This window comes from Anas acuta, chromosome 2 (assembly GCF_963932015.1).
Source record: "Anas acuta chromosome 2, bAnaAcu1.1, whole genome shotgun sequence".
NCBI lineage: Eukaryota > Metazoa > Chordata > Aves > Anseriformes > Anatidae > Anas > Anas acuta.
In genome coordinates this window covers 83,970,377-83,990,968 of record NC_088980.1, presented here as the reverse complement: position 1 = coordinate 83,990,968, position 20,592 = coordinate 83,970,377, and the positions used below count along the sequence as shown (strand labels likewise).

The 20,592-nt window shown below is 37.6% G+C and overlaps 2 long non-coding RNA genes across 2 annotated transcripts in view; one reads left to right on the top strand and one right to left on the bottom strand.

The window, feature by feature from the left end:
* The window catches only part of LOC137850723 (uncharacterized), an 89,427-nt gene that overhangs the window by 10,061 nt on the left and 58,774 nt on the right, over window positions 1-20,592 (bottom strand). The window lies entirely within an intron of this gene.
* Window positions 12,078-20,417, top strand: LOC137850725 (uncharacterized). Its single transcript, XR_011092775.1, has 2 exons — window positions 12,078-18,584; window positions 20,334-20,417. It is a non-coding gene; the product is annotated as an uncharacterized lncRNA (long non-coding RNA).

The following is a 20,592-nucleotide window of genomic DNA, read 5'->3' as shown; positions in this document are numbered from 1 at the left end:
GCATAACTGGGTTCTGCAATACTCAAAGAATTTGTATTTCCTCTCTTTGAAACAGGGCATTAAATCTTTGTATACTAGCCATCAAATACCCTATCAATTTTAATACAATAAAGCATTGAATAAGTTAAATAATCATGTTTAAGAGGAAGGCATCAAACTTTCATATGAAGAGTTTACTCATTATACGGCAACAAAAGAATATAAAGTGTATGTTACAACCAAAATGTTCTAATAGGCAGGAAGGAGTTACAGTGAGCCTGACTGATATCTTACTCATCTAAACAAAATATAACTAAAAAGTATTAGTAATCTAGTTGTAAGAACACTGATATTTGCAGCACAAAATATATAGAAAAAAAAAAACACTCATTAATAATAATACCCATAAAAGCATTGTTCAAGAACATTTACTAAAACTTACTTTTTCTCTGGTGGAGAGACTGCAAGAAGTCATTAGAAACATCCTTATGGCCCTAGGCAAGGTGGGCTATACCTCGTGCTTTTCATGACAGATGCATATTTGTTCCTAAAAAATCCAGCGGAGGGGGCACCACAGCCTTCATGCATCAGAACTCCTATTATTCTATTATTGCAGGGTTTTCCTCTCATTTATCTAAATACCCCTTGTAACAACAGCAGCTGACTTCTTCTTATCCCAATTGCAGTGAAGAGCAGTTAATTTTCTCCTTTTTGCAGCTATATGTAATGTTTAAATAGGGTACAATAATACTTTTTTTTTTTTTTTTTTTTTTTTTTCAGGTGAAAAATCCTAATTCTGTCATCATTTCTCCTGAGGTCACATTTTCTACACTTCCAGTAGTGTGTGTTCCTCTCTTCCAGACCCTCTTTGCTCTAATCTCACCTACAAATTACACCATTAGCTTTATCTGAAGGATCTTGGACACCACTTGATTCCAGACCTCTCCCTTACTGAAAACGTTACCTTCATCACATAAGATCAAAGCATGCCTTGCTGACATGCCCTCGGGAACGAGTGGCTATCATCTCAAGTTCAATATAGCTATGACCAGACTCTCAGACCAGACCTTCGAGCCATCTCTTTCCTGCCTTCACTCCAAATTCTCAAAGGTTTCTCACCATCCTGCCAGTTGCAGGCACCCATAACCTGGATGCCAGCTTTAATTTAGACTTTCAGCTATGCCTGCAGAACCCTCTCTAAAATGGAGTCTTTTTCATCCATTTATGCTGTTAAAATTCTCATTAAGGTCATAGTTATTTTACAGCTCACTTACTGTAGCATCTTGGCCCTGACAAAGGCGTTTTTGTCACAGGCATATCTGTTTATACACTGCTGCCAAGACTGTCTTCAGAGCCCAACACTTCGATACACTCATGCAGTTCTTTGAATTTTTGACTGTTCCCCTCACAATAATCAAACAACAAAGAGAACAAAAATTCATTTTTAAAGACACTGACAACTATTCTCATTTTACGAATAATTTTTCATTTATCAAGGGATGAGGTTCGAGCTTTAATTAGTCCACATCTGTTTACTTGTTTAAAAATGTGCTTCATCAAATCTGTATTGATCTCCCTATAAACATACATAACTTTCCTCTTCCATATCCCCTTCATGCTCACCTCTTTTCTGCAGTGTCTAAAAATCTATGCCCCCCCCCCAAAAAAAAAAAAAAAAGAGAGAGAGAAAGAATGATTGCTCTGCTACTGTGCAAGACACTAGCCCATTTGATTGACATTGTCCAATAATCTCCATGCACATGTTGGTTTGTCTTCACTTTTTTGCCCTTTGTTATGGTGGACAACATCCTCTGTTACATGTGTCTGTTACACAATGCCTGTTTTGTGCTTGGGGATTCTACGAACAACAATAATAATAAAATTAATCGTTATATTGTACCATATGGAAACTGAACTGATCTAACCCAGCAAATAAATTCCTCAGCTAGGATCTTGCACAAACATCATGGTTTAGAAAGTTTAGAAAAGCAAAAATGTCTGCCAACATTGCAACATATTTGTGCTCATTTAGAGTTCCAGAGGCAGTAGTCCTGCTAAAACTAGTATAATTATATATAAGTGATGCTGGCATACCACATAAAATATGTCAGAAGGACAGAACCAGATGTTTCCTGGACTGCATGTCCTCACTGAGTTTTACACCATCACTTTGCAAATAAAAGTGAAGTCCTTTTTAATGAAGTCAGTTTCTCTCTTTTTCCTGCAAAGACCACCTGTTTTCTGGTATTGTACAGAAACTAGTTCATAAGTTACCAATTAAGTTTTCAGTCACTTAGGCCTTCTAGGCAATTCTGTTATTCTGACATTGTCTATTTCTGTGTTAAAAATGCCAGGCTTTGTTTGTATTGTACTCTGCCTAATTCCTTACTGCTTGAATTTAGGGTTAACATTTTAACTCATAAGTGGTTTCAGAACTGCCTTCTAAATTGAAGAGACAAAGCCTACTTATATAACTTTTCTTCCAACTTTTACCTGTCTTGTACAAGAAATGAATAAACAACTCTGTGCTGCTATTCAGCGGCCAAGTTATATTTGCTCAGACTTTTTATTTCAATACTACAAGTTCTCTATGCTCTCCATAAGCTTTCTTTTGCAGAAACTGCAGTATCCTGATTCTAGTGTGCAGGTATTACAAGTTCAGGCTTTTGTTTTAAATGAATCCTACCCCTGTATCTTACTCATTATCTTTGTAATGAAGTCCAGTGATTCCATTCACAATCACATATAATTTCCATTATCGATGCCTTTTTACTCAGACTGTAAAAATTATTTCTATATATATACAGATTCCCCTACAGTTGGTCATACAGTGGTATAACCTTCAAAATAATTTCTCCAAGATCAGAATTTCCTAGAAGCATACAGATAACCTTTACTGAAAGCAAATGTACATTAGGTATGCTGTATCTCAAAGAGAAATACTAGTAATTAGGAAAAAAAAAAAAAAAAGAAGACAGCAAAAAGAAACTCTTGAGGAGCTAGGAAGAATGGATTATTCTCAAGTATTATCACTTAAACAAATACCTATTTCTAGAATCTTTGCTATCTGAGCATTAAGGAAGAACTCCCTCTTCCTTAACAAGGAGTGAGGTATGAGTCCAAATTAATATATATTCTGGAACAGCCAACTGGAAGCTGGCAAATGTCGTTCCAATTTTCAAGAAGGGTAAGAAAGAAAACCTTTGTAATTACATGCCTGTCAGTCTCACTTCAGTGCCTGATAAAAATATAGAGAAGATTTTCTAGGAGTTATTGAAAAACACCTGAGAGACAATGGAGACATTGGTCAAAGCCAACACAGGTTCTTGAGGGGAAAGTTCTGTTTAACAAACTAAAATTCCTTTTATGATAAGGTTACCCACCTAGTTGACTGAGGGAAGCCAGTTGATGCAATCTTTTCGGATTTCAGTAAAGCTTTTTTCAATGTTTCTTACAGTATCCTTCAGGGCAAAATGTCTAGCATATGGCTAGACAAATGCATAATATGATGGGTGAACAGTTGGGCGATAGGTTGGTCTCAAAGGGTTATAGCAAATGGGGTTACATCAGGCTAGTGGTCAGTCACTAGTGGGGTTCCCCAGGGCTCCATTTTATGGCCATTTCTTTTTCATGTTTTCATAAACGACTTGGACACAGAACTTGAAGATACATTAAGTAAGTTTGCTAATGACACTAAATTGGGTGAAGCTGTTGACTCCCTCTAGGGTGGAGAGGCCTTGCAGAGAGATCTTGATGAATTACAGGGCTGGGCAATCACCAACAATATGAAGTTCAACAAGAGAAAGTGACAGATTCTGCACTGGAAATGGGGAAATGCTGTCTATACATACAGACTAGGGGAAGTGAAGCTACAGATCAGTCTCCTGGAAAGGAATCTAGGGGTTTTGAGTGACAGCAAGTTGAATATGAGTCAACAGTGTGCCCTGGCAGCCAAAGTGGCCAGCCATATCCTGGGGTGCATCAGGCACAGCACTGCTAGCTGGTTGAGGGAAGAGATTTTCTCACTCTGCGCTAGTGTGGCCTCACCTCAAGTACTGTGTGAAGTTTGTGGCACCACAATATAAAAAGGACATAAAATGATTAGATAGCGTCCAAAGGAGACCTATGAAGATGATGAAGGATCTAGAGAGCAAGATGTATGAGGACTGGCTTAAGTCATTTGGGTTGTTCAGTTTAGAGAAGAGGAAATTGAGGGGAGACCTTGTGGTGGCCTACAGCCTCCTCACAAGGAGGGGGCAGAGAGCCAGGCACTTATCTCTGGTGACTAGTGATAGGACCCGAGGAAATGGCATGAAGCTGTGGCAGGGGAGGATCAGACCAGATATTAGGAAATGGTTCTTCAACAAAATGTTGGTTGGGCACAGAAACAGGCTCCCCAGGGAAGGGGTCATGGCACCAAACCTGCCAGAGTTCAAGTGTTTGGACAACATTCTCAGATTTATGGTTTGATTTTTGGGTGGTCCTGTGTGGAGCCAGGAGTGGGACTCAATGGTTCTTGTAGTCCCTTCCAACTCAGGATATTCTATGATTCTATGACTGTTGCTTCACTATAGGCATTTCCTGATTAAGTGGTTATTGTCATGGCCTGATTCACATTGGATTCAAAATCATAGACTGATCCTGAAGTACCATTTTATAAGACTGGCTTTCTCCTTATTGTGGATAGTTTAATTGTGCCAGAGGACTGAATCCTTTGCCTACAACCTTAGTATCAGAGGTTAAGACAACATTTCAGAATGAATGTCTTGAAGGTGAGGATAAAACCTTACGTTTCCTTTCTACCACTACATGAGTTTGATACACCTGCGGCAGCTTGTATTGCCCAGTAAATACAGATATATTTCTCTGCTCTGGCCAGGCTTTCTTAAGCAATGAAGGCCCAGAGTTATATCTATTTCATCTTAGTTACATAGAAAATATTCCTCGTTTGCTTATAGATGCTGAGATGAATTGCAAGAAAACCATGAGGTACAATTGCCTTAGACAAACTGTAAGTATTACAATTGGCATAGCTGAATTCCTTCTTATTTTTCTTATTCTCTGAGTAAGAGATCAGAGGAAACCCATGCATGAGACATCCTTCCTGATATTTGCAAGAATCATAGAATCACAGAATGGTTTGTTTTGTAAGTGATCTTAAAGCTATCCATTTCCAACTGCTAGATCAGGTTGCTCAAAGCCCTGTCCAACCAGACCTTGAAGAATTCCAGGGCTGGTGCATCTACAGCTTCTCTGGGCAAACTGCTTCAGTGCCTTACCACCATTGTAGTAAAGAATTTCATCCTAACATCTAATCTAAATCTACCTTCTTGTAATTTAAAACCATTACCCCTTCCCAGATAGAGTCCCACCCCATCTTTCTTGTTGGCACCCTTTAAATACTAGAAGTTGCTATAAGGTCTCCCTGGAGCCTTCTCTTCTCCTAGCTAAATAACCCCAACTCTTTCAGTCTATATTCATAGGAGAATTCTGAGATCAGACTCTTTCTGGAGAACCAACCAACCAACAACAAAAAAGCAAACAAACAAAATACTTGGAGGTTTTTTATTGTTGTTGGTGGTTGCTTGGTTGTTTTTTATGGTGAATAGGTCTTTAACTAGACTTCACTATTGAAGCATTGATCCAAGGACAGCCAATGAAAGGGGTCAGAAATCATCTCTTGAATATATTTTTTTCCTAAATGGTTGGTAACCTATGGGAGATAAATGGTAATTAGGGTTTAACAACATAGCTGATGTTATGCCCTAAACTTATTTGCCTTTTAGGTTGGAAAAATAATGAATGGGCTCTTACATTTTTGTTCACATAAGGACTTAGGGATGTATTGTCTGAGGACATCTGGTCAGTGGAAATCTTTAAAGGAAGAAGGAATGCCTTGCAGATTACCTTGATTTCTTTGCCTCTAAAAATGTTCATGTATCATCTACATCTGGGATCGGATAGCAAGGATCATCCAAAGGTCCGAGTGAGCAGTCTGCTACATGAACCAGCAACAGAGATTTTATGAGAAAGATGCATCTTTATGAACATTCACATTTTAAGCTGAGATAGGAGACATACGTAGCTATGTGACATTCCACAGCTTGATACAGCTTGATATACCAACCTCTGCCAGCTCTGTATTGGAGGAAGGGTGACGTCTGGCTTCAGGCACTGCAATAAGTGCAAGCTGACATGTGGCGTAACAGTCTGAAACAGTCTGAAATCTGTGGCTGACAGATTTATCTTGGGGTTACAGATGACTGTCCAGATGGACTGGAAGCCTCTCCTCTGGAAGGTATGAAATTGCTATTTGCAGTCCACTTGAGCTCTAGCGAGTGACAATTCGCTTCAGTTTTTATCAGGTTCAGCTGTTAAAAAAAGCTGAAGTTCAAGGATTATAGTGTTGTCCTGAAAGCTATACCTTTGAATAATTATTGAACAAACATAACTGCATTAACTCCATATGCACAAGCAGCTGATGGACACTTTTTGTAAACAACCTTAGAACTAGGGAAAGTCTGAATGATATTACATTGCTGTGAATCACAAATATTTTATGGAAAAGAAATAGCTCACAGTATGGAAGCATGTGTCTTAAAGGAAGCTAAAAAATGTCTTGAAGGTTTAAAAAGAAAGTGAGTGAGAGAGAAAGGAAAGTAATGTTACTATCTTGAGTCCAAGACCCTTCAGTTTTCTAAACTCAAAGACAGAAAAAATATTTCTCCTTTTTTTCTGAAGAAACAAATTTTTGGTAGTAGACTTTATTTCCTTGATTTCCAAAGATATTTCCTATCAAATGTATATCAAATAAAGTAAGACTGTATTAATTTCATATACTATTCATGAAAGACATCCATTAAAATTACGAGAAAATCCACAAAAAGAATATGCATGTGATGACAACACCCCAAAAAGATAACTTCTAAGAAAAAGAGATAACTTCTAGGACCTGACCAATGATTATTCTAGCGCAATCTCAAAGAAAAGGTAAAGATGTTATCTGAAAACAAAGTTTGGGAAGAAATGTTGCTGTTATTCAGCATATCAAACTTGCATTATCTTGGTTATATCACACATTGATTGTATTTGCAAATAATGGTAGATTTTTAAAAGGAAAAGAAAATTAATTTCATAAAGTGCAAATGGTTACCTGTCACCTTAAATTGGTAAGTATTTCACAGCTGTCTGACCCTGGTATTTAAAGGGGTTCCACCAAAAGAGCAGAATATCTATGGGCAGATATTATTCCTGGGACTTTGTATGTTATCTGTTCAGTAGCTTAAGATGTTTATTCCTGCAAATAATTTAAACCTCCAGTGGGTTCTCTTCAAAATTTGAACCCTTCTTCATTACAATTATTATAGAAATTTATATGGAAAAAATAAGTAATTATAAGGACAATACTTACAGTGTTACTCATAGAAACTTAGTTAACCTTCAGGAAATGTAGCCATTTATTCATTTTATATGCAGCTTGACACTCATATCTGTTCAAAAAAGGCAGATGCTTTGTCCTGTCAATAAGCAATATTTATACAGTAATGTTATTTGTTAGGCATAGTTGGACTGCAATAGTGGACTACTTCCTCTACTCTTTTTTAATCTGGGTTTTGGAGTTCTTTATCCCTGGGAACAGCTGTCATTAAATAAAGCTGTTTAGCTTTCTTAGCTACTAGAATGATAACGGCTGGGGTCATTTTTAGGTGACATCAGGACATCTTCTCTAATAGGCATCACTAACTTGTCTCCAGGACCTAAATGGATAAAAAATAATTGATAAGAAATCTCTGATCAAAGGTATTTCAGTCTTCAGGATCATTATCAACTATAGACAGAACCTCTTGCAAAGCTCTGAAAACTATTGGGAGCAATGTAAAAGCAGAACAGTCTGCACTGATGTCATGACAATAACTTAATGATGAAGGGCTTTTGGAAGAAGCTGAAGGGCAAGTCCTTGTGACTCAAGATCTGTGTCTCCTTTGTTAATTGGGTGTTCATCATCTCTGTCTCTAAAAACTTCTTAGAGAGTTCTTGAAATTGTGACCACATGAGTATTAGGCCATTTTCATCAGCAGTATACTGAAGTGGGAAGATAATTTGCTTCTACACCTTAATAAACTCAGCAGTAAATTTACTGTGAATAGTACTGAAGAGAAGACAATTTTCACCAACAATTAATTAACTACAATCATTTTTAGAATCATGACTGCTGTTTTAGTGTTGCCACTGAAACATGGAGATAAAGAAATTATACTAGGAACAAGAGAAACCTTAAAAACTAAGCTGGCTGGTAAAGCAGCATCACTAGTGTCCTTACCAAAATGTCATTTTGAGCTCTGTTCTCAATCAGAAAACAAAGACAAACAGGACGAGCAATATATATAGAGAGAGATAAGAAGGTGTTAACAAAGGTGTCTTAATCCTTTACACATTCTCTACCTTTGCACAAGACGGTCAACACTAAGAACCAAGCTGCTCCGGTTACTTTCTATTACCTGTCTTGGGAACTACATCCTTTCTGACAGCAAGAGACAGATCACAGAATTTAGAGACAGAAAAGATTCAAGTTCTTACTTTTTGCTTTCAAAGAGCAGTCTTAATTTGTTGTGTGTCGATATTTCCTTCTCCTTGGAAGAGTCTTACTGACAGATGGAGCAACTGAATGTTTTTTCCTAAAACAATGCAGATAAAAATTCTGTCCTTCTGGGAGGAGCACAAGTCTTGTGTTTTGAATGCAACTTTTCAAATCAATAGGAAGCAAAATCTGATAAGACTTTTTATTATTTTTTTTTTACATAATTAGGGAAGAAATTGGAATAAAAAGTGGTAGATTTTATAAGGAATTCATGCCTACTGGCTTGAGAAGCACAAGTTAGAGAATGAGCTACAAGTTAGAAGACGTTCATATGCTGTAAGTGGGAGTTAGATAACTGCTGACACTCTTTCTTTTATTTCCTTGCTGGATGAAGGGCTGCAAGAGCTTTTATTTTTGATCATACACTTCAGCCAAACAACAGCACAAAGATATACACAGGCCATGAGTAGATAGAGTGGTTTCTTTACAGATGAACACTTAAAGAAGAACCACAGATTCTGTGTCACAAAAACAAAGGTCAAAAAAGGTCCTTCTGCAAAGTTAATAGCATCTGCTCAGAGAGCAGGAGGTTTAAAGCTTAGATACTTTTTCCATATCACTAAGTTCAGAACTAACGGCTCAGTCACAGAGACAGTTTTTCTTTTGATATTGACTTGGACAGTACAGATTGCTGGTTTTAGTTTTGAAGATTGTTGTTGCCTTTTTTTTTTTTTTTTTTTTTTGTCCATTTTCTTGTTTTTTAATCTGGAGAAATCTGTTCCAAATGAAAAAGTTTAAGTGTCTTCACTGAACGTATCTAAGAGTTAAACTTGCCTGTGATTTTTACAGAATTATATAGAAAGACTGCAAAGAGAACCTGATTTTTGGAATCCAGGGCATTCAGTAGACAAGAAAAAATCAGAATCATCTTTCTGATGAACTCAAGTTTCATTACCTGTTTAAAAAGGTAAGAATAGTATACAAATGATTCAGTACAGCATAGTTTCAGTTGATTACACCTACCTGCACTTACTGCATTGGGAAATACACAAAAACAACAAATAAACACCATCATACTCTAGGTGGTGTAAGAAGCATGGTTAAGGAATAATATATAGGAAAATATATAGGAAAAGATGAGCCTATGACATATGGATGACCCAGTCTTCCTAGTGCAAGCCCAGTCTTAGAGAGAATCACAGAATCACAGAATTTCTAGGTTGGAAGAGACCTCAAGATCAGAAGACATCCTCTTCCAATCCGTGGTGCCTGAGGAAGGGGTTGTATTCCAGACTTGCCACCACCACCTACAATAGTTATGTCTGCTCCTCTGCTAGTGGCGTAGCTTGTATACAACGTGTAAAACCTGCCAGGCTGCCTTAGACACCAGCTCGATTAATTTTGTATTGAAGCAGATGATCCATACTGGCTCTGCTGCAGTAGTAACAAGAAGCAGATGCCGGAGTCATATCATAAATTGGCAGATGCATCTCTTCAGCTGAAGTATAAAACTTTAAACTTTGTTTAGATTAGGAAATTTTAGCCATAATTGTAATTGTTACCATCCCATGTAAAGATTAGGAAAAGGAAGGTGGTGTGATTACTACAAGATCCTGCTATAACTGAGATATGAGTTGTTAAGTTCCTCATCTGTCATCCTCCAGCTCAGAGCCGTTTAGCATGGCCAGAGCACAAACTCCACTGATTCTTTGTCCCACTCCCCAGTTTCCCATTTCCCCATCTTTGGACAGGCACTGACTATAAGATGTTATCCTACTTTGTGTCCAAGCCATAAGACCAACATTTCTAACAAAGCTACGTATGAGTGAGTGTAGGAGGTTGGTCCCAGGGGAGTAACATCTCTTATTTTTTTCTAAATAAGAAAAACAAGTATACTATTCAGTTAGGGCTAAGCTTTCCTGAAATGTATTCAATGACCCAGAACAGATCTCCAAGTGCTTGGACCACCTCCATCTCTCTTACTTGCCAAAACAAGCAATAGCAACAATCTATACAAACAATAGAGGAATTTCAAACCACAGTTCATACTGTATGAATTCCTTATATCAGGGGGATTTTTTGTTAGTTTTCTAAATTTACATTTTATTTTCTAAATTGTTTTGTTACTGTAAATATCATACAACGAACTTACAAATTAGGACATTTAATTTTGGGGTTATGCTTCACGTATTCAAGACCACAGGACCTCTATGTTGGTGTGAATTTATTGCATATTTCACTCCTACCCGAGCTGCTGAACAGGCTGCATGCCTTTCCTTTGCAGAAGAAAAACACATTTATGTCTTCATGTAAGTATTTGTGTCTTTTTACCTGTTCGTGTATAATGGAATCAGTTTGAAGAAAAAAAAAATCCTTTAATCTCCCCCCTTAACCAAGCTTACACAAGTGTAACACATGGCTGTCAACTGACTTCAACAACAGGGGCTCCTCCATGTGTACAGGATGTAGATCCCTGTGCGTACGGGGTGGAGATCAGCATCAGGGACTGAAATGCTCAAACCATGGTCAGCACCCAGTCGGTGCCTTTCAGTATCCGGTTTCAAGTGTCATTTCCAATGCAGCACTGATGAGCGTTTGCCTGTGCCTGCCACTGCAGCTAGACAGCATGCAGCATGGCTTACCAGCATGTTGCTGACCCTCAATCAGCTACAAATTCTTTCTGTTGTGTAAATGAGACCTTACACAAAGAGAAGTACCCAAAAAGATTCAGAGCATTTCACGGGCATCTCGCTCCAGGGGAACAAGTACCTCTGAGGTAAGTTCTTCTCTTTATAGGAGTTCATATAGTCCAGACAGGTGTTAATAGCCAAATTCCAGATGGATCATCACTCCCCCTTCCCTTTCTATGCTGCCTGAACAAGGCTGCAGAAGGGATTTGCCACTACGCTGGGATAATGAGCTGTCTCAATCCTCTTCTTCACTGATCTTGCCACAGCTGCTGCATGGCTCTCATACTTTTTTAACAGGACCGACCACATATTAATCTAGAGTTCAACAGAAGGATCCCTTCACAACCTGTGTTCAAAAGAGGTGTTTAATCTCCCTTCAGGAAAAAATACAATAACATGATTCAAGTGGGAAAAGGTGGCAAAAGAAGATGCTTGATGTATTGCATTTACTTCAAATGCAAATTGAATTTTTTTAAAGGCCAAATCCCACTTTATGTGAGTGCTATTAATTAAGAACTAGCCAACAGAGAACTTTAAGAGAGGTATTGGTACAAAATTGTCCTTCACAGAGGGGATTTTCTATAAAGGTTCATATCTACATTCAAATCTATTCAGCTTCTCTTGGCTAGAAAAGTAGACAAGATAGTAACCCACAAACTCATCCAGCTTTTCATGCACTATCCAAAGGTGATTTAGACCACATCACAAAAACCTTTGTAGCAGAAACTACAGAGGATCTTGGTGAAGTAAAGATCAATACGTGACTTCTCATTCGAGCATTCTGCTGCTAGTAACCTTGACAGCTGCAAATAGTGAAGCCAGTCCCTGCCAGCATTTCTGGATGAACAACCTACTCATTTGCTTCAAGCAGGTTATCTTTTGTTCTGATGAGATACTTGTCTACATATGAAAATGGACATTTATCTCTAACATAAGTAATGTATGTCTCAAACAACACAGAGCATAAGATGTTATGCAGCCCATAATTGTTATGGGAATGATCTTTCTAAGCTGCATTGATTTTACATCATAACATTTCACGGCAGGATATGACAAATGCTGCCTTCTCATGCACCTCAATATCTTCTGCACTGATTCCCATAAGAGCTACTTGTTGCACATCAAATAACCAGAAATGCACACGGGATATTTCCAAGGAATTAAGGTGCTTGCTGCAGTACTCAACAGAGCAATTAGCTACAACAGCTCTGGGGTAACACATACAACAGGACTTCAAGCTTGCTGTCAGTAAGCTATGATTCATATCCTATCTCCTATCCCTGAATCACTTTTATTCATTTCCCAGCAAAATAAAAGAAAGGATCAGAAAACACCAAAGCAAAGGGCAACAACTCCATCATTCCACAGTATATAGAGCAAAAATAAACTTCCCCTTTGCATTGTTACGGTCAAAAAAGATAGACACGATGGTCTGCACTACAAAGGACTATTAGAGCACAGCTGAAGTCTTGAAGAACAGAACCTATGTTATGCTTTGTTTTGATTTTATGGGATTTAGGCCTTCTCAGGTCTCATTTCGTACTTTAAGGAGATAACAGTTTGAGGAGTGGAGGTAACTGCCAAGCAGTTCATAAATTTAATATTCTGTAAGGCTTTCTATTTCTTGCTGTGTGGCATACTAACCGAAGGACCAGTGCTACACAGTATCATTTTGTACATATGTTACCAGCCAAAAAAGAGCTAATTGAGAAACATCTAACAAGAAACACAATGCTAGAAATCTCTAGGAACAGTAGGGAGCTTTCTTTCTCTAGGGGAATTTCCAGAGAAGCACTGCAAAACTATCTTGCCTCACATTATTAAACTTTTCACCAAAAATCTGGACTGCTGTAATAAATTCAGAATAAACAAAAATCAGCAAAAAGACAAACAACAAAATATTTGTTTAAATGTTAAAGCTTAGGTGTATGCATGATTACTAGTATGTCAGCTCCCTTTGCCCATGTTTCAATTAATCAGGTGTCATAGGAACGAGGTAGCAAGTGTTGACTGGATGACAACAATGCTGTCTAGGAAAGCTGTTACAGTTCATGTAAGCTGAGTAAACACAAAATGAAAGAGTAGTCAACCATATAGACTAAACTGGATCACATTCCCACTTGTCTGAGTGGGAAACCAACCAAAATCCATTTTCACACTCAGTCATCAGGCTAAGGAGAGACATCAGGTGACTCTCACGAGAGAGAGGACAAAAATCTCAGCAGTAACTCCCAGTGTCACATTATGCCATAAGGATAGTCATTAAATTATATGAGTCTATGACAAAGGCAAAGAGTATATTTACTGCCACAATTGAGATCTATGCACCTATTTAGAGCAGGACAGTAAAAACTCAAATATTTGAAATGCTGCTCAGGTTTTACTCCACTACCAAAAATTTTAAGCACAAACAATTCATTTGGGGCTACAGTTTTTTTGATGAGTCTCTCAATTTTGTTAGTATTTGGTATTCCAAAGACTTACCCTCATAAAATTTGCTCATTTGCTAGTATATGCTGTTTAGTCCTTCTTTGTTCCAGTATTTTCAGGCATTGTAGGTTGAACTGTTAACTTTTCTCATTCCAGATTCTCTTGATTGATTTGGGTGAGTAATCATTCATTCATGCTTTCTTCTGTGCAGAAATATGATCCCCCTCAAAGAAAATGGACATGAGTAACAAAGGCTCCTAACAGTGTTACCTACTCTGAGCAACTCAGGTATTAGCCCTGTTGTTAGTATATGAGACACCAAATGATGTGAAAAATTTTCACTGTACATGAAATATAGAAAATATCACTTAGATTTTTGTGGATATTTCAGGTTCCTCTTGAATATTTTGATAAATGTCAATTACCCTTACACCCAGATTCTTGTGCAGAAAATCAATAAAATCTCTGCCTGGTTTTAAGGACTCCTCACATTAAATCCATACAGTTAGAAATCATTTATCCCTGTCACTGGATCCTACATTCAGATTTTTATGGTGTTCCAGGAAACAAACAGAATATTGATTTACAAACACACAAAGCTGTGAGCCTTTGATCTTTTGAAAGACCTTTTGAGCCTTTCCATCCTCACCATCTGAGTGAAACCAGAGTTAGAAGAAACTGAGAAATTATGGTATTTGTTTATATGCCACTTTAAAAAACCACCTGGAAAAATTCCAGGTTGATTGATATTACTGAAAGACTCTACACATGAACTACAATGAGAGAACTGTGAACAGACACACTAAGGCTGCAATCATAAGAAAGAAAATCTAACAAAGGGCACATTGTAGAAGCAGAAAAGGGCGTTATGGTAAAAATTAACTTCCTGCCAGTGTCTATTAAAAGCTGTGTCTGAACACTTATGGATTCATCAGAAAGAAATTTATCAGAATTCATGTGCAGAGTATCTATAATATTAAATTCCACATTCATTTCAAACACATTTTTATTTCTACAATATTTTAACCCATTTCAGTTTCCTGCCACTAGTGTAATACCACCTGTTGGGGTTGGTTACAACAAAGTACCCACATTCGTGTCAGAGGGAGTGATCTAATCTTCTTCAGTTCAATACACTAGACTATTTTGCCAGGTACTGTTCTAAACCCTGAAAGTATCATGGTAGTTTGTATGCCAGAATATAAAAAATATCTTGTTTGCCAGATGTGAATGCATGTAAGCCTGAAGATTTTCTAAATGTTAGAGCAAGACCTTTAATATGTCTTTCTTAAAAGGGGGAATATAACATGCAAGGGCCGTCGTTAAAATAGATCCAAGAGATGAGAAGCAGTAGGAGTTTATGGAAGGGAAGCACTTTCAAAGGTATCAGCTGTATTTGCTCAATGATGAAGACTAAAATTTAGAAAGAAAATAAATTTCATACTGACCATTACACTGTCTGGCATCCCGGTACCTACCTGTCCAGAGGAACCTCCAGCTATGCTACAAAAGTGGAACTGGCGAGAAAAAGATCTACAAAAAGCAATGTGTGTAATATAAAATATCAAATATGTGAAGCTTATGCCTTGGCACGCACACTTTCAGAGTCTTTGGTATCTAATTTTTAAAATAAGAAAGACTCAAGATCTACTCAAGATTTCTTACTTCGGAAGAAAGTTGCCTTACCATTCCCTATAAATAAAGGAAGGAGGAAAGAGGGACTGTGGTGGTACCACAATCCCTTGTAAAGCCTAGTATGGTCAACTCCAGTCACTGGAACTCAGTAGCTAGAGCAGTTAGAGGAGATGTGAGTTTAAATCGCTACAGGATTTAGAAGTAAAGGAAACAGGGTTTCCAACGAGCAGATGAGCTCTCCAAATAACACATTACTGTTCAAAACACAGTATACTTTCTTCATCCTCTTTTTTGCCTTCTTCATATGGTGATGCAATAAGTATGGTTTGCAAATGAGCTACTGGGTTGGGTATCTTGAACAGTTAGCAGAACAATGTCTGTCTGCAGATGCTATTATGTCTTACATATCTAACTGTTCAGCACTGTTAACGTATATAAATGTGGGCAGTCAAAAATTATTAAGAGTAGACATATATGTACTTCTGAATTAAAGGCAGAAGAGTTATGTTGCACCAATGTGGGTTTGGATAATCTAAGTTGTAAGGCATAGGTGCGTAGGTTTTTTTAGGAATATATAATATCTGCCATGAAAATTTGAGATGTATTCAATCAAAATATATCCTTTTTTATATTTCCAAATTCCACAAAATCTCCAGGTTCCTAAGTTGTTTTTTGTTTGTTTGTTTGTCTCATTTCATGTAAAAACTAGAGAATGGGAAGCGAAAGAATCTCTATGAATGAGTTTGTTCACAATTATGTTTGCCATTTTTACCTGTTTGGGGTTTCTAATTTGACACATCAAATTAAATCATGATGTATTTCACTACCAGCAGCACAAAGTGACAGCAAGTTTATATTCCTGAGTCCATTTCAGTCTATTTATTTCACTGATGTTCATGGATGTGAATGACCAGTTTTCTGAAGAGCAATTTTTCTCATGAAGGGATTAAATAGATAATGATATTACTCTGGTGACAATGATGAAAGGTGCAATGTAACCTGCTGAAAGAGAAAAAACTTTCAGTCAAGGCTTTTGGGAAACTATTCCAAACAACCTCAGACAGAATTTAAAAGTGACAAGAGTCTGTAATCATTCAGGAATCAGTTTTACTGCCACTATAGTAAATGGGAGTTTTGTTAGTACTCCCATTACTAACAAAGAGAAAGAGGAACAGATTAGGAAGAAATCACTTCATAGAAATCACTATTGAGTCAGACACTGAGAAGAAAAAGCAGAGTTCTCCTGAAAAGTGAACAAGATGTCAGAAGAACCAACCCAGCAGCAGCCTCCAGGCTGCTCCTCAGATTCTTCTCCATTCTCATTCTCTTGGCTGTCATAAAGGTTGATAGAAAGCTTCTTTAAATGTAGGCTACTAACCATAGTCAAAGAAACAAACATGAGAGATTACATTTCTAACTTTTAAAATCCAACTTGCTAGAGCAGGCTGTCAAGATTAATGAAGGTGAAAGCACTGAACGAAGTTTCTTCAAGGCTGTTTTAGTATATTTCACTGGGATTTAAAAATCAAACCACATCTGATAACTGCCTGCAAGTACTGTGACTATGTGCTAGCATTTGCAAGCAATTCCAGTTTGTGTATTGTGATGAAATAATTTATAGATATATTTTTAAAAGAACAAAGAGAATTGAATTGAAAATGTTAGCCTCATTTTCAAGTTCAGAGATTTGGAAAGACTGTATTTTTCATTCTATTGTCAGCTTGCTTATTTATGTTGCATGAAGCAAATATGAAGGATACTGTTGCTATAATGGAGAAAGAAACCCAGGGTGGTAACAATGCACTGGCTGAATTGACTTATGTGGAGGACTGAAAAGTTTTTAAGAGAATGACCTGCCCTATCCTGAACAACCTCTCCATATGAACTTCTTGAAGACAAAATGTCTCAAGAAATTGCATGAGGAAGAGTTTAATTTGGAACAGTTATTGTTTGAAATGACAGGATATTTTAGGAGCAAGCAAAAGGTCACTGCGCTGTTAGGATGAGTCTCTCAAACCACTTTATTTTTCAAAGGGGGTGGGTAAGTGTCTGCAGAAGTAAAATGTCAGTGTAACAAGACATGGTGACTTCACATCTTAGCAGATACATTTTTAGCAGCAGCAGTGCCATTTCCCAACCCAAGCATTGAAGCAACCAGTGTAGAAAGGAAAGGGGGAGGTGATCAAAAGACAGGCACATGGGAAGTAACAACATAGAGAGTCAAATGGAAACCTGAAGAATGGAAGGCAAACAAGATTGACCAATGACTAGCAAAGTGATCGTGAGACATGACATGACACAGCAGAAACATGAAGAAAAGACAGGGAGATGCCATCTGGCACCTCATTCACCCTGTCCTAGATGGATGAGAAGAATCAGAGAAGTACAGAGAGGCAATGAGAAACTCGTGTCGTCTGAAGGTGGCAGAATGGCTGCTCCCCAAACCAGTGGCAAACCCTCGTGGTTGTAATTCTCCCTTCACAATCTGAAAGGTTGCCCTGGAGCAGCCTTCATCAGAATTCCTCATGGCAATAGATTGGTGTGCATCAGTATTAACTCAGCAGAGAACAAGTGGAGCGGGCATACTAGCAAGTGAACCATTGTCATGACAGAGAAATCTCTGACAGAATTAAAACTACCCAAGTTATAAGCCCTTAATAGCTATTTTCATGTCATTTTTACTTGTATTCTGCTATGGCTCCTCATTTCTTGCCATTGAGCTGCTGCACTAAGGCTGTATTCAAAACCTGGCCCTGAAAGAATTCTTGAATAATGCTATACTTCTGTAGCAGGGCCTACAGACTGTTTTAGTCTCTTTAGACTCCTATAGTCATTTTTGTCATTTCACCTTTCTCCTTCTCTTCCTGGGATTGATACGCTTGTCTCCTCACACTCCTGTGGGCTGCTGCTACCTCGTCCTTAGCTAATGGCTTTGGGAGCAAGCAGGTAGATATAACTGGCTTTGGACTGCATTCTTCTGCACGTTCACCTTTTCTGCTGGCACAGGTTACTAGTGTGCTTCTCACCAATTCTGAACCCGTAATCTAGATTTTAAATGTGCCCAAACTGAACAGCACAGACAGACACGATGAGGGGAAAAAAAAAATAAAATGTTTTCGTGGTGTCATGGTAAAGCAGCTTTGTGTAAAATTGCCTCTTATTCTCTCATTTTCCAGCTACTGCCTGAGCCTGGTGTATGGGAGGTGCTACTTTTCTTCTTTGTTCATCTTCCCCTACTGTCACTATAAAGTTGTGCAAGGAGGAATCCATGAGTATGTCTTATGTAGAAATTACATTAATATTATTTTGATTTTTCTTCCCATTGACCTTTTCATGAAATTATACTTTTAGAACCATGCAGTCTCTTCATTAATTTTATGCAGAGACACAGACTCTCCTGATATACATCTTCTTACCCAACACATACACTTTGGTCTAAAATGAGAACTGTGGTTGGTGACTGAAGGTATTTTAACTATCTTAATATTAGAACTAGAAAAGGGTCTTTCCACGGCAGATTTTCCAAGGGAATAGCCTTCAATTAGCAAAGAGAAAGATCTATATATGATTGTAACAAAAGGTGTTTCCTTATCAAGTGTAGAGTGAAGCTATTCAATGACTATTTTGCTAAAACCTGAAATACTGGAGGACAAAAAGAAAGTTCACAGAAAGGCACTATGAAATGTTAGGGAGCAAGAGCTGAAATACCTGAAATGAAAATGATGGTAGGAAAACAACAGTAGACAATGTTAGGGAGTAGTTAGTAATACAGAATCAATAGAACTAAACTTTAATATGTCGTAACAGATGTCACCAGAGTGCAAGAGAAACAAACACCAATGAAAACAGAAGAAGAACATGAGAATCTGCTGTCATAAACCAACTCATAAATATTGCAGCTTATTATTTTGGCAGTGCTATGGAAATATTAGGTATACTTAGCATATCTAAAGCATTCCGTTATTCCGGGATTCCACCAAATCACCATGCAAAGTTCACAAAATACAGATTAACATGAAAGAGGGTATGGGAAAGAGCATCACAGAAGGACATGCACTAGAAACATGCAATGTGGAGAAAAAATGTCCTCATAACTCCTCAAATATTTTAAAAGAGAGTATTTGAAAACACTGTGCCTATAGTGTTATTTCAAGGTGACATGGTGACTAATATATTTCTAAAAGGTCATGTGCACTCTGCATCTTGCAATGGTTAGGTAGTTGCAAGCTGAAATACTTTATTTTGTGCCTCATAGTCAGATAAAGGGAACAACTGAAAAAAAAGTTTCTTTGGCAGAGCATGAATGAACACAGCCTGCATATCAAACTTTATCAGAGCCCACAGAAATGTAAGCGTAACAATTAAGATCAACCTGGTCTCCCTTAGAGGAAGAAGTGGGACACAGAAGAGGTCTTTCTTTTTCCTTTACACTCACAGCAACCTATATACTGAAAGCCAGAGAAAAAAATAAACAAATTAATAAGCAAGTTTAAAAACAATAGAGCTTTTGACGGGGCAGAAATAGGTCATTTTAGCAGTGACATTTGAAAAATATGTTTCAGTGAACTCAATAAAAATAAAATAAAAAAATAAATAAAAAGAAAACAAAAATAAAAAGAAGCCAACCTCAGCAAGCAAAGTTCAGCAGCATAGCACTTCAAGTGAATCATCTCATATTAGATGTAGAGCTTAGGGATATGGTTTAGTGGGGACTGTTAGTGTTAGGTTAGAGGTTGGACTCAATGATCTTGAGGTCTCTTCCAACCTAGAAATTCTGTGATCTCAATCTTCCCTGGATTTTTGTTTTAATAACAGGTATTAAGCAAAAACCTAAGTCATCAAAGGTAGAAGAAAAAAGTATGTTATAGAGATAGTACATCCATCTCCAGGACAACAACCTCGACCTTCAGCACTGACAGGGAGCAGAGAGTGTGATGGTGCATAAGACACTATAGATTTTATAGAAATAACTAGATTCAGTCTGTTAATAAACACATTTATTTTTTTTTTTCATATTCAAGAGTTTATGCAGGGACAGACAGCCTGCCACAGAGAAGCTCATTTTACATCAATTTAACCTTCTAAGACACAAGATAAAGCAAAACCAGACCAACAGACATAATGAACCCTCCAAGACACTGCACCGTTTTGGACTACATCTATGCAGTAATAAAGGATATGACTGCGGCTCATCCAGAAATCTGAAAACTAGCTTTGCACTATGTGCACTGGATGTTGCTACCCATGCAGCTGTAGCACCAAGGAACGTGTATGATTTAG